General features: G+C 39.6%; 1 protein-coding gene across 6 annotated transcripts in view; it reads right to left on the bottom strand.

Annotated features, from left to right (window-relative positions):
- LOC124776905 (ATP-dependent DNA helicase Q1-like) overlaps window positions 1-10,496 on the bottom strand; it is a 126,288-nt gene extending 115,792 nt beyond the window's left edge. Inside the window, exon 1 of one of the 6 annotated variants that reach the window (XM_047252109.1) lies at window positions 10,305-10,496. The gene's annotated coding sequence lies outside the window, so the exon portion shown is untranslated. Of the gene's footprint in view, window positions 1-10,078; window positions 10,259-10,291 lie in introns of those variants that run through there. The other 5 variants (XM_047252106.1, XM_047252107.1, XM_047252105.1 and 2 more) reach the window with 5 other exon arrangements.
- Between the last annotated feature and the right edge of the window lie 5,163 nt (window positions 10,497-15,659).

Genomic DNA, 15,659 nt, shown 5'->3' with positions numbered 1-15,659 from the left:
AATCCGAAAATGTGAAAAAAAATTTTTTTTTTTTGCATTTTAACTCCCCTTAAGTCTGAATTCGATGTTAAAAAATTTCCCTTCTTCAGAAACGCTTCTCTTGCTATTGCCTGTCTACATTTCATATCCTCTCTACTTTGGCAATCATTTATTTTCTGCCCAAATAGCAAAATTCATCTACTATTTTAAGTGTCTCATTTCCTAATTTAATTCCCTCAGCATTCAACTACATTCCATTAGTCTTGCCTTGCTTTAGTTGCTATTCATGATATATTCCCTTTCAACACCCTGTCCAAACTAACCAACTGCTCTTCCAAGTCCACTGCTGTCTATGACAGAATTAAAATGTCATCAACAAACCTCAAAGCTTTTATAACTTCTCCCTGAACTTTAATTCCTATTCCAATTTTTTTCTTTGTTTTATTTACTGCTTGCTCAATGTACGCATTGAGTAACATCAGAGATAGGCTACAACATTGTCTCACTACCTTCTCAACCACTGATTACTTTACATGCCACTTAACCACAGTTAAGTAAGGAAGAGGCTCCAGTAGAAGTAGATGTAGTTAAGATGCAACAGAATCTCACTAGGAAACCAACTGTTTCAAAAAAAGTAGATAGTAAGAGGAAAGTTCTGTTGCTTAGGTAGCAGCCATGGAAGAGGTGCGGGCCAGATTTTGCAGGAAAAATTAAGTGAGAGGTACTAGGTCACAAACTTTTTCAAGCCAAGTGCAAGTCTTAGCCAGGTGGTAAACGATATAGGTTCATTGTGCAAGGGATTCACAAAGCAGGATCATGTGATGATAGTGGGTGGAGTGGGAAACAGTATTGATAGGGATCAGGGCTACAGTATTGAGCGTGACCTGGTGAAAATAGCCTTGGCAACCACCCATACCAATGTTGGGCTGGTGCCTGCTTTCATGCAGCATGATCAGCCCCAGTTGAACCACTCTGTCAGGAGGGTAAACATGGAGTTGGATCAGTTGCGTACGGCGGCCACTCTGTTAGACATTGGATTGGTTCCTGTTGAGGCTATTGATAGTGGGGGATTTCACAAGGCATGGCCTACACCTCAATAGGAAATGGAAGGGTAAACTGACAGGGTTGTTAGCGAAATCCATAGGGTGGGGACTAGTACTTTCCAGTTGTGAGAATTTTGTGAGTTTTGGACCTCTTTAGCACCTGCCTGCCTAAACTTCTCATTGGACACTAGTATTAGTCTAAAAAGGAGGTACACCATATTTAACCAAAATATTGTTGGATTAAGAAAAAAGTAGATCCTCACAAAAGTAAAGTAAAAAATAATTTTACCATATTTCACCAAAATATTCCAGGATTGAAGAATAAAGTAGATGAGCTCCTGGTTTGTTTAGATGACATTGAATCTGATAATGTAATAGATATACTATGCCTGTCTGAGCATCACATTGTGTCTGATATGGAAAAGGTAAATATCAGTGGTTATAAACTAGCTGCACATATGAGTAGAGAGGATAAGGTGGGAGCAGGAGTTGCCATATATGTCAAAAGTTATCACTGTGTAGAAAGCTTAGATACAAAAAAGTTTTGTCTAGAGGAACATATAGAAGCATGTGCCTGTCAACTTAAACTGAAGGAGGGCTCTTTTATAATTGCAACAGTATATAGGTCCCCTTCAGGAAACTTTCATTTATTCCTCGGATCCCTTGTTGTGCTATCTGTCAGATAGGGGGAAGCAAATAATTATTTGTGGGGACTTCAATGTTGATTCACTGAAAGAGTGTAATAGGAAGAATGACCTGGAAGTCTTGCTCGATTCTTTCAATTTGACATCTGTCATTAATTTTCCTGCTCGGGTAGTAAAGGACAGCAGCACATCGATAGATAACACTTTTATAGACCAAGATAGGTTTAAAAACATAAATTATTGTCCTGTTGAGAATTGGCTTTCTGATCATGATGCTCAGCTAGTTACAGTATATGACACAGCTCCATTCAGTAATTCAAAACTACCCTCCAAAGTTGTGCGTTCAATTAATGACTCAATTAGAAATTTCAGAGAAAATCTTCAGCAGTTAGACTGGGATGAGGTGTACAGGGAACCCGATGCTAATTTAAAAGATAAATTATTTCATGATACACTTGTAAGAGAATTTGAAAACTGTTTCCCCAAGAAAGTAGTTAAATCTAATTATAAGAAACCATGCAAAAAACCTTGGCTTACTAAAGGAATAAAAATATCTTGTAACCACAAAAGGGAACTGTATCTAACAACATGAAAGGGTAATGACCCAGAAAGAGCCAAATACTATAAAAACTACTGTGCTCCATTAAGAAAGGTTATTAAAAAGTCCAGAAGCATGTGCATCATGTCTGAGATTAATACCTCTGATAACACAATCAAAACAATTGGGAATATTATTACAAGGGAGACAGGGCAACCAAGAGTACAGGATGGCGGCATCACCATCAAAGCAAATGGAAACTTGATAAACAACAAGCCGGAAGTCGAAAACATTTTGAATAATCATTTTTAAAATGTTGTAGAGAAAATAGGATCTAAATTTTCATTAGAAGAAGCAAGGCAGTTAATGGAAGAGGCCTTACCCACACCATTTGATACAACTGAAATTCCACCCACCTCTCCTTCTGAAATTAGGAAGATAATAAACTCTCTCAAGAACAAAAGCTCACACGGAATTGATGGCATTTCCAGCAGGATAATAAAAGTGCGTTCCCAAGAAATAAGTGGGATTTTTAGCCACATATGTAACAGCTCTCTGAAGCACGGTATTTTTCCAGATAGACTGAAGTATGCCATTGTTAAACCACTGAATAAAAAAGGGGATACGTCTGATCTCAACAACTACCGCCCAATCTCTCTTCTGACTGCCTTATTCTAAATTCTTGAAAAAGTAATATATTGTAGAGTAGCTTCACACCTTTGTAAAATAAAAGTTTTAACAAAGTGTCAGTTAGGTTTCCAGAAGGGTTTTTCAATGGAAAATGCCATATATACTTTCACTAATGAAATATTAAATGCTCTGAGTAACCGGAAGTCACCCATTGGGATTTTTTTTTTTATCTATCAAAGGCTTTTGATTGTGTAAATCATGGAATACTTCTAGATAAGCTCAAGTACTGGGGTATGAATCAAATGGTTTAAATCATACCTAATCGGAAGAGCACAGAAAGTTGAAATAAACAGTTCATACAATATGCAAAAAACTGGTGATTTCTCAAACTGGGGAACAATCAAGAATGGGATGCTGCAAGGTTCGGTCTTCGGTCCTCTGTTGTTCTTAATATATATTAATGACTTGCCATTCTATATTCACAAAAATGCAAAGCTGGTACTTTTTGCTGATGATACAAGTATAGCTATCACACCCAACAGACAAGAATTAATTGGTGAAATTGTAAACGATGTTTTTCAGAAAATCATTACATGGTTCTCTGCAAATGGGCTCTCATTAAACTTTGACAAAACACAGTATATACAGTTCCACACACCAAATGGAATGACACCATTAATAAATATATACTTCGATCAGAAATCGGTAGCTAAGGTAGAATATTCAAAATTTCTAGGTGTATGCGTTGATGAGGGGTTCAACTGGAAAAAACACACTGGGGATCTGCTGAAACGTTTGAGTTCAGCTACTTATGCTATTAGGGTCACTGCAAATTTTGGCGATATACATCTGAGTAAATTAGCTTACCACGCCTATTTTCATTCTCTGCTTTTGGATGGCATAATATTCTGGGGTAACTCATCATAGAGTAAAAGAGTGTTCATTGCACAAAAGCGTGTAATCAGAATAATTGCTGGAGCTCATCCAAGATCATCCTGCAGACACTTATTTAAAGAGCTAAAGATCTTTACTGTAGCCTCACAATATATATATTCACTTATGAAATTTGTTATTAACAATACGAACGAATTCAAAAGTAATAGCAGTGTATATGGCTACAACACTAGGAGAAAGGATGATGATCACTACTCAAGGTTAAATCTAACTTTGGCTCAGAAGGGGATAAATTATGCTGCCACAAAAGTCTTTGGTCGCTTACCTAATAGCATCAAAAGTCTGACAGATAGCCATATAGCATTTAAAAGGAAATTAAAAGAATTTCTTAATGGCAACTCCTTCTACTCATTAGATGAATTTTTGGATATAGTAAGTGGGTAGGTAATTCCATAACCACCACAAAAAATATATAAAAAAATATTGAGTGTTATGTAATATTTTGTGTAATGTAATATCTTGTATAGACACCCACTATTAACCTGACACATTCCACATCATTACGAAGTGTCGTATTCACGGTGGAACAAGTACTAATCTAATCTAACAACTGCTGTCTGGTTACTGTACACGTTGTGAATAGCCTTTTGCTCCCTGTACTTTACTCCTGCTAGTACTGAATTTCAAGGAGAGTAGTCTAGTCAACATTGTCAAAAGCTTCTTCAGAGTCTACAAATGCTATAAACATAAACGTAGGTTCACCCTTCCTTAACCTGTCTTCTAAGATAAGTGGTAGGGGTCCCCCCCTCTCCTGCCACCTTTCCCTGCCTCATGTGGTCCTACATTTCTAAGGTCAGCTTCTACTACTTTTTCCACATTTTTTTCAAATATCTGTGATCAGTTATTGAGTGGTTATATTGTACAATATCATCTGTATAACTGAATACAAAACCTAACTCCCTCTTCCTTTCTCCAACCAACCCACAGGATTATGCAAGTAATTAGAATGTTAAAAACAATATATTCAATTGGGAAGTATAAAGTGCCGAACTATATCATTTAAAACATTGGTGGCCTCATTGCAATAACGTTAGTCCACCTGTTCGACACTACATTTACAAGTGGAATATTTTCTTGCTATTTAAAGATCATGATGCTCAAGCCACTTTTCAAAATGGGGGAAAAAAGGAGAGTTAGCTGATTATAGACCCATTGTTCTGTTGTCTTGGTTTTCAAAAATACTGGACAAAAAGTTTTCCAGAAGAAGGTGTTAATTTTGTAGAAAATACAATATTTTCACTACAGCCAATGCAGTTTTCAGAAAGGCTGATCAACAGAAATTTTAAATATTTGAATATCTCAATGAAGAACTCTGAGAGCCTGATAGTGGCAAAAAAGTTACAGGTGTATATGTTGACCTGTCCAAGGCCTTCGACATTATAGACCATAATTTATTGCTGCAGACATTTGATAGTGTTGGTATCAGAAGCGCACCTAATGACTGACTAAGATCGTACTGGCTACAAGCAAGTAGTAGAAATACAATTTAATGAAAAAAAAAAAAAATTAACCAGCCACTGTTCTGTTCACAATGAAGAAAAATAAAATGTGCCACTAGGGTCAGTATGGCGAATCGTTCTATTTTTGATTTGTCTAAGGGATCTAACAGGAAACGTACACTTTCACATTATTCAGTTTGCTGATTGAAGAAGCATATTAATCAGTGGTGAGACAGCAGAAATGCTTCAAACTTGTTCAGCCAAAAAGAAAAAAAGAAAGCTGATAATGAGTAAAAGTAAAATCGTAGCATTAAATTTCCATAACAGTGACAAAGAGACTGAGGAGGACATGTAAAGTCAGTTTGTCGGACACATTTATTGTTAGTGCAGCCACTGCAAAATTTCTAGTGATCTGGCTTCAAGACAACCCTATATTGGATTCACATATTGATGGTATGTTTAACAGATTAAGTACCCTGTGCTACTTAATGAAAAGCCTGAAACTTGTTTCATAAGGACTGTCTGATGACTTGTGTACTATGCTAATTTATGTCCTCCCCTAATGTATGAGACCTCTTTCTGGGGCAACCCACCATTCTGATTACAACTCTTTAGCGTGCGCAAAAGAATAGTGAGAATCATGATGAACCGAAAAGATCAAACCTTGTATATGACTCTTAAAAGCTGGGGATGCTTCCTCTTTGACTTACAGTCTCGAAAGTGCAGTGTTTATTATGGAGTATTCAATAATATGTCCTGGTATACATACATTAACCCTTGTTCCATAGATCGTGAATACGACATTTCAACATTAACCCTTGTTCCATAGATCGTGAATACGACATTTCATAATGGTGTGGAACATCTGGGTCATTCCATGTTAAAGAGACTTTGTGACAAAAAAATTAAAATGACAATATTACAAATATAACCTTAAAAATGCCAAGTTAAAAGTACATTTGTTCATTGCAAAATAATCATGAATATGAAAAAAATAAATTTCTACCTTCATTAAGTGGTTGAAGTGCACTACTCTATGGCACCAAAGAGAGGTATGTTTTATGCTATTTCCAGATGAATATTAGTTGTGTTATCTATGGCTGATTGTTCTATTGTTGCAAAGAATATTGAAGTCAACATTGTTATAGCTCATAATAATTCATTTTGCTGAGGTAAGCTAATTGCATTTCTTTATTCTGTTAGTTTTATAATATATATGCAGCTTGTAACACCCATAACAAAAAAGATACAAAAGTTTAATTTGTAATCTAGTAAATTTGTTCTGCACAATACCTTTCTGTAAAAGTGAGGTTATGCACGTTTTACAATATCATACCATTACATGGCATTTTGAAATCTTATTTAACACTCTTAGAGCTGTTACGGGTGTTACTAATTTTTGTTTCGGGTGTTACTTAACACATGCGTAACACCCGTAACTTGAATTGGAAGGTTTAATGCCACCTTAATCTTTAGTAGGCCTAGGCCCTACATTTAAATTATAACCAAATGGTATTATTATTAATGAATAAAGTTTCTTAACTATGTTTATGACATATGAAAACAGTTTTGCCGGCCGGTGTGGCCGTGCGGTTCTAGGCGCTTCAGTCTGGAACTGCGTGACCGCTACGGTCGCAGGTTCGAATCCTGCCTCTGGCATGGATGTGTGTGATGTCCTTAGGTTAGTTAGGTTTAAGTAGTTCTAAGTTCTAGGGGACTGATGACCACAGATGTTAAGTCCGATGGTGCTCAGAGTCATTTTTGAAAACAGTTTTAAGCATGAAAACTAAAATTTTTATTCCACTGCATACATTTGTTTAAGCACTACACCTACATTATAAAAGTTAATTAGGGCATTAACCTGACTCAACTGACATCCTCTTAAAAAGTTAAATAAGCCCAAAATTAGATTACATATAGTTTATGTTTTCCATTCTAACTTTTCCAAGAACAACAATATTGCTAACCTCAGTTTTAAATTTTATATAGGCCCAGTAAACTGTTCATTGAGGCAGATTCTAGTCATTCATAAGAGCCTATGTTTAACAATGTCTTTTACTTTTATCTCTCTGGACAGCGTTATGTTTATACATATATAGGCCTACATTATCATGATTTCTGTCTTCGGAGACCATGACACCAGTACCAGCAAGGGAAAGAGTGAAGAAGTACCAAGAAAAGATGAAAGATAACCATGAAAACAGAGAAGCTTACTTGAAGAAAGAACGAGACGAATTAAGAAGATTGCAGGTTAAAAAAAAAATTGAAAAATCATCAACATCTTAGAGATAAGAATCGAAGAAAAATAAGAGAGAGAGTGAGAGCATTCAGAGAAAAGAAAAAACTAGAACTCGCAAGATCAAAAGTTCCAAATGAATCTTCTCCTATTGGGACTTACAAGTGTAAACAGACATTTGGTAAAGCTGTGAAAAAAGTGTTGAAGGTACTTCCAAAAAGCCCCAGTAAAACATCTGGTGTTATTAAAAAGATAGTTTCCGATATAATCGGCTCTGAAACTTTGGATTGACAGTTGAATGGATTTTTTTTGCCAGTTCACATGGTAAAGGAGCCATGGATGGCATAGGAGGTGCACTGAAGAGGAGTATGTGGACAGCTGTTAGATCTAGGAAAGTTATTATTAACAACGCAATTGACTTTTATGACAACATTCTGAAGAATTTTTCTAAAATTAAGGTACTATGGACTGATAACAGTGGAGCATAACATTCCTATTTTGGATGAAAGGTGGAAAAATGTACAAGCAATTCCTCAAATCCCGGGCTGCCATCACTTTCGGGCTTATAACACAACTGATTTGCTGGTTTCAAAAACAGCAGAGTCATTAATGACAAGGATGTCAGTATTTATTACTGAGGATGCCAAAGTTAAAACATTACATGCAAAAAGATGCATAAACTTCTATGAAATGTGCAATTCTGATGATTCTGATCAGGAGACTGTTTCACCATCTGAATCACAAGACAATATTGGAAGTGCTTGTGAGTTAAGCCTAACTAATAAAATTGAAAAGTCTGATTTAAAATTTGGGTTATTTGTCTTGGTTGACATTCCAAGTGACAAAAAGAAGCCAACCCTATCCAAAATTCAACACCGTTACTTGGGAATCTGCCAGAGTAAGGTTGATGAAGAGGAGGATGTGAAAATAATGTTACTGAAGTCAGCAGGAAAAAGTAAAACACTTTTTAAACTAGATGAAACTGATGTTTGTTTTGTGAAATTCAGTCAAGTACTGTCTAAGGCAACAACACCAGAAATCAAACAAGGTAACCGTTTGTACTATGAGTTCAATTTTGAATCGGATGTTGAAGTTTATTAAATGAAGTTTTTAAACCTATCAATAGTAAGAAAACATTTTTGTCATAAATTTATTAGGCCTACAAAATGAGGTAAATGTTAAGTAAGTAACGATATCTTGGCCTAGTTCTACTATAAAATTTTAACAAAATTTTTTGTGCAATAAATAGCTTTATCCTTCAAATATGTTCTCTTAAGTACGTACTTTTATTCCAAATAAACTACAATACTTCTTTTCTTTTTATGCAATTGTACGAGGTAGATTTATTCCTTCAAGAATCAAATCTGATGCATCTATGTAACACCCGTAACATTTAATGTAACGCCCGTAACAGCAAAAAATATATATATACTGAGTTATGAAGTCCAAAAAAATAAAAATTTATATTTCAAAATAAAATTTGGGGCAATACCTCTTGACAGTTGTTTTACAAGAATAAAAGCTTCATCAAGTTTGCAGAAATTTGAGAATTCTCTAACTCATAACAGAGACCAGGTCTACTTTTGGTAACACCCGTAACACTACTTTTTTGATTAATAACCAGGAGAACAATAAAACAATTCCAGTATCAACATTTCTAACATGAAATATAATGTAAGCCTTAAAAGTTTTCAATATTAAATTCAATAAATATTTTTTCTTACATTATTTTTCCTGATTTTAAGGTGTGTACATGTAACACCCGTAACTATGGAATTGCCCATCACGCTTTAACACAGGTTTTCTTTGCGTGATATAATTAAGGTTTTTTTTTAACTTCCTATCTGAAAATTCATCTATTGAGTTAATGGAGTTCTCATTCAGAAATTCTTTTAATTTGCCTTTAAATGTTGGTTGGCTATAGACTTTTTGGCTATCTGTCAGACTTTTAATGCTATTCGGCAAATGACCAAAGACTTTTGTGGCAGCATAATTCACTTCTTTCTGTGAAAAAGTGAGATTTAATCCAGAATAGTGGAGATCATCCTTTCTTCAAGTGTTGTAGCTATACACTTAACTTATTTTTGAATTGGGATGGGTTATTAATGACAAATTTTGGTAAGTGAATATATGTATTGTGAAGGTACTGTGAACATCCTGAGTTCCTTAAATAAATGCCTGCAAGGTGATCTTGGGCAGGCTCCAGCTATTACTCTGATTACACGCTTTTGTGCAATGAATACATTCTCTCTTAATGATAAATTGCCCCAAAATATAGTGCCATATGAAAGCAGTAAATGAAAATAGGCATAGTAGGCCAAAATTTGCAATAACCCAAAGTAGGTGAACCTAACCATTTCAGCTGATCAACAATGTGTTTCTTCCAATTCAATTTCTCGTCAATGCACACATTCAGAAATTTTGAATATTCTGCCTTAGCAACAAACTTCTGTTCATATTCTATATTTTTTATGCAAAAATCAAAATATTCATTATCATAACACCTGGCAGAAAACAAGCAACAAATAAAAATGTGTCTTTGCCAAAGAAAAACAATACGCAATGGTAAAATTATCTATAATAAGGAGCCAAAAGAAATTAAGGTAATAAATGACCTCATAAAATTCAATGCGGCGTTGAAATCATAGTCCCTTGCATATTATTATTATTATTATTTGGTGTCACGATTTCACTTCACTGCAAAGTGACTGCTGTCCATCCGCCTGTTTTCACAGGTAACTGACAGTAAATGGAGTTCACCCTGACTGGCATTGATATTTCATATACTTATTTGTGCAGCTTTCAATACATAAGTTATGGTTTCCCACCTACACTATATACCTGCTCTTCTGTTTTGGAATGGATTACTTCTTGTTTACAAACGTTATTATTCAATTCGTCTGCCAGTTTCAGTGCAGTTACTACGAAGACTACAGTTCCTCAGTCATAGATGATAGATGAATAACTTCGTTTCTCCCAGAATCCCAGATGCTTAATCAAGACTGTAGTGGTTACTGTAGTGTGGTGGTTACATCCTTGATACAAATCAGCACGGAACGATGTGCCTGCACAAAAATCTGTGCCCACCGGACATCTCAACGACGGAGACATATCTTAGCGTGTGAACAAGAGATTTGTGGAAAGATGTGCATAAACCTGGAATTTGGTTTGAGTAAAACTGCCCAATTCTGTGGTCATAAATCACATCGGTCCAGGAAAATAGTAGCGCCTGCAGAGAAGACTGCCGAAAATACGGGGCGCGAAAGTTTTTGAGTCTGCTGTTTGTTCAGTGTAGTAGTTCTCATAATTGGGAAAGCAGTCAATTCTGTAGTGATTGATACACGACAGTGCTTTCGCGAATTCATTGGTGGATGTACTGAACTATATAGGAGTCACATGTTTGTGGAAGGAGAGGCTCAAAGATTACAGTGATTGAGATAAGAAGGCAGCTGCTCTCAATTCTTCAATAGAGAAAATAAGAGGGTTGACGCAGCAGCAAACAGCAAACTGTAATTTTAAAAGAAAAAACATCCCATGGACCATAAACAAATTATTAGTTCTGCTTGCTTTGAGCTTAGAAACCTCAATATGTTAGCCTACATGCGGGATTGCTACAACACTTGCACACAATAATCTCCTCCGTTATAATCTTTGGAGGCAGTGTCCACATCTACATCTACGCTCCTCAAATCACTGTGAAGTAAATAGCATAGGGCACTTTACATTGGACAAGTTAGTAGGGCATTTGGGAAGGTTAGCATCGCTGGCCATAGAAAACGCCTCGCAGTTTTATCTATGATGGTTGCAAGACAGTTCTGTATTCTTGCCTGTATCGAGTTTCTATAAAATAAAGTGTGTTGTGTACTCCATACCACTGCATCGCCTATCATTCACTATCACTACATACCAAAGATCCACATTGGGGACCCTGAACTACGAGTGAACATTAAAATAGTCCAAATTCGCGTCGCGACAATCTGGCCATCACACCCCCATTGCGTCACGCCGACGGCGAATTTCGTTGAACTATCGCGCCTCTTGCTATCGACAGAGATGAACAGTGCTCCGAATGTTGCCCAAGTGACTAAAAGAGACAGTGACATTTCTCACATTGCATTCTCATTGCAAATCGCAGGGGCACAGCAGTGCAAAGCAATTGACAACTCGCTTATTGACTTTGTTACGGACTCTACCAGTGTAACTTTTACCCTTTCATTTCGTCAACATTTTCACGACCTGGATTACCGATCCGTGCCGACCGCGTCGTGGCCACTATCGTACGTACCGTACACGTGTCCTCCCAATATGCGTCCCGTCTCAGCCACGCCGCATGACGGGCCGTCCGTCCCAGTCCATGCAGACGCCTGTATTATCGGTCACCACTCACTCACAGTTCTCCCAATGCTGTGCGGCTGTATTCCAACCACGTTACCATACAATTGCTCCATGGCTCACGTTACCTCCGTTCAATACAGGCAACAGACGCCTGTGGTTCACGATCGTCGAAAGGTTCCAACGCCATCGTCACTGACGACATGAAGTACGTCACTCTACTCAGTCACCTTGGAACCCACATTAACGTTATCTACAACGTCATCCTGGCACCACCGTCTATGGCAAGTATGTGACCGCCAAAACAATCCTCTTATGATACCTTTCTCAGACTCCCTAAGAGCAACTGCAACAGGTACTTTACAATGAACAATTTCAGAATGGGACTTCCTCCTAATTGTGGCGGCTACTTTGCAGCAAAATACACCCACGCATCATGTCTGAAGAGGTGCTGTGGACGATCTGGATCATCAAGCTCCCATCCTAGGTACAGATGAGTTTACTTGCCACTCGTAACCAGACTCCTGACGCCTGGCTGTCCTTGTCCGACCGAATTTTTGTAATTTCTCGACATAGGCACAATAACAACAAAGCTCCCAACAATGGTATGGATATGCATGCTGAACTGCCACGTGCGCGACCTCCTGGAGCCATCGACAGTCGGCCATGCCTGATGTTTGCGTCACAATGACCACCACCCACTGTGTATACAAATCAAAGTTGGCTCCAGCTGTCACTCCCAATGAATCAGCAGCCGTGCACACACTGTCTCGCCTCTGCTGGCACCACGTGTGCTTTGCTGACACTGTGTGCCTCTGTCATCAACCTTGTGACTACCCTGTACTCGCCTCACCTGAGGCGCCATGAGCCATGAACTATGCATAGGCTGCCTTGACACACATTAAGTGGCCACCTGCTGCTGGCTTCTGATGTCACTCTGAACAATCATTTCTACATCCTCTACCGCATCAGCAGACTGCATTTCCTGGTCGACAGCAGATCGCAGATCTGCATGACGCCTCACATGCCTGTCTTGCCTACATCTGAAGACTCACGCTTTCCCTTGACAGCTGCTAATTGCTTTCCTATCGCCATTAGGGGTATCCGGACATGCACTCTAGATCTTGGCTTGACAACAGCGTTCATGTGGTTGTTCATTGTTGCTGATGTTATGAAACTGGTCCTGTGTGCTTATTTCCTATGGGCCTTTCAGCTTGTGGCCTTACTGCACACAAACAGGCTCACCTACATGTGTCCTGACTGCACTGCTAACAGCACACACACCATGCCCACCACACAGCCACAATGCAATGATACCAGTTCTCCTTCACCCTCAGCCATGCCCACACAACAGTACATACAACAGTGTGTGGACTACGCTGACTACTTGCTACACATCTGTCAACAGTGTGTGGACATGCAAGAAACACTCACTCACCTCCGACAGGACAACGTGTCCCTACACAGTCGCATCCAAACAGCACAGGCAGAATTTGCAGAGGTTTGCTCCAGCCTCGAGTGCCTCCAAACCTCACCTATTGCCTATGCTTGGAGACCTGCACCTGTCACCTGATACTTCAAGTTGCTTGACGCAGCCGCCCCTGCCTCACTGTTCACCCAGGTCACTACATTGCCTGCCGCTTATTCTGTGCCTGCTGCTCCGCCACCTGCTGCCATCTCTGCTATGCTGACAGTACTGCTGCTCACCTTCTCCACCCTTGCGCCCATGCCAGATGATGCCTGCCATGCTGTGCCCACACCAACACAATACGCTGCCTCCTGCTCCACACCTGAGTCTGTGCAGAACAGCCTCACCTGCACCACACCCACGCGGTACACCACTGCCCATGCTGAGCCAGCACCTGCACCCAGCACTGCCTGCCATACCATGACCGAATCTTTGCAACTTGTCAATGTCACTAGGCACATGCAAGCACTGGCCTCATCCAGGTAGCCCAGCTCCAGTTTGCAGCCTCCATCTGACGCCACTGCCTCCCAGGCCAAGCCAGCACCTGCACGTAGCACTGCACCACACTTGAAACTCCACAGCTGACTGACCGCGCCGTGCACACACAGACTGCCACCTTGCTCAGTCAGGCAATCTGGCTCCACTCTACAGCTGAAATCCAATTTCATTTCTGCTGCTCAGGACACTGACCTCCACACTGCTCATGCTGACAAACTCTCAACCAGCGGCTCCACCCCATGTGATCTTTTTATCTTGTCAGCAATCCACTACAACATCGTGCACTGCATTAACACTACACCCAGCCCGCCAGTTAGTTAGCACCCTGATGTCTACCCCCTAATTGCCTCCACATGGCTAAGGCAGCAGTGGACGAGATGTTACAAGCTGGTATCATTCACCCATCAGATAGCAGCTGGGCGTCACCCATCTGCCTCGTCCATGAGAAGGATGGCTCAGTCAGACTGTGCAGGGACTATCATGCCTGGAATGCTCACACAATCATCTTCCTAATATCCAAGTTTTTCACACACTATCTTGCCAGCGCTAAAGTGTTCGGTGTAATTGATTGTAAGAAGGTATATCTTCAGATACCAATGTACAAAGATGACATTCACAAGACTGCCATAACCATGCCTTTTGGATTGTTGAAGCTCCTTTTTATGCCTTATGGACTAAAAAGCGCTTCGCAATTATGGCAACACTTTATAGACAGCCTGCTTTTTAAATTTTCTTTTTGCTATGCGTATCTGAAATATATCCTCATTTTTTTCGCCAGATATTAACTCACACTCTGCTCATATCAAACAATTCTCGGTGCCCTTGATGTCAGCTCCATTGGGTGCATGTCACCATCTTGCGGCACATCGTTAACACTTCTGGCAATCGCAACTCCAGAGTGCAATGAGCTGCCCTGCAGGCACCCTTAACATGGGCCCTCAAAAGCAAAAATACAGCTGGTCACAGGAAGCTCAAATGGACCGCAGACATGCAGTGCGCCTTCCAAGTGATCAAGGACGATCTGTTTCAGAGAGCCACCTTAGCTCACCCTATTCCAGAAGCTCCCCTGTCCATCACTGCTGTCCTAAGCTGTTTAGGGATAGAAGCCCAAGTTCGTGCAGTTTCAGCAGGACGAGTGTCAGCTATAGGACTTCTTAAATAATGCCTCCTCCACCCTCATCACTGAGCCAAAGATTATCCCCAATTCAACCTGCCCTGTTCTCTGTGGCACGTCCCAGGGATGCACATGACCATCATCCCACAATAATTCTGCAGAATTATTTTCTACCTGTTTCACAACCTCGCCTACCCCAATCTCAAACCTATTACTTGCTTCATAACTGAGTAATATGTGTTGGCTCTATGTTAAGTGAGACTGAAAGTTGTGGATGAAGTCCTGTGTACCAAGCCAGCGATGTAAAACCACCCAGCCCACTTAGCCCCCACTAGGCACCTTCCACACACCAAAGAGACACCTCCAGCACATTCATGTGAACCTGGTCAGCCCCTTCCCCCATCTGACAACTACTGCTACTTCATCTCTATTGTTGACACTGGGTAGAGAGTACACCATCCCCAAGACATCACTGCTGGAAACAGTTGCCAGTGCTCTCGTGTCTATGGTTTGTGGGTTTCAGCCACATTGCCTCCATAATCACAGACCAAGGTAGATAATTCTAGTCCTTGCTGTTTGCTGAACTCTGTAGACTATGTGGGATTATCCATTACTGAACCACCGCCTGACACCCTCAATTGATTGGCGACTCCATGGAGTGTTCTGTGCACCACGACCAAATAGTGGATAGAATTGGAAGGAAACTCAGCAATGCCCGTATTTTGTTGTTTTATTGTTCGCAAAATCAATTTTCGGTCACATAGTAACCATCCTCAGTGCTGTA

The sequence above is a fragment of the Schistocerca piceifrons genome, chromosome 2 (genome assembly GCF_021461385.2).
Source record: "Schistocerca piceifrons isolate TAMUIC-IGC-003096 chromosome 2, iqSchPice1.1, whole genome shotgun sequence".
Classification (NCBI taxonomy): Eukaryota; Metazoa; Arthropoda; class Insecta; order Orthoptera; family Acrididae; genus Schistocerca; species Schistocerca piceifrons.
The sequence above is the reverse complement of the archived record's forward strand: the minus strand, read 5'-3'. Positions and strand labels throughout refer to the sequence as shown.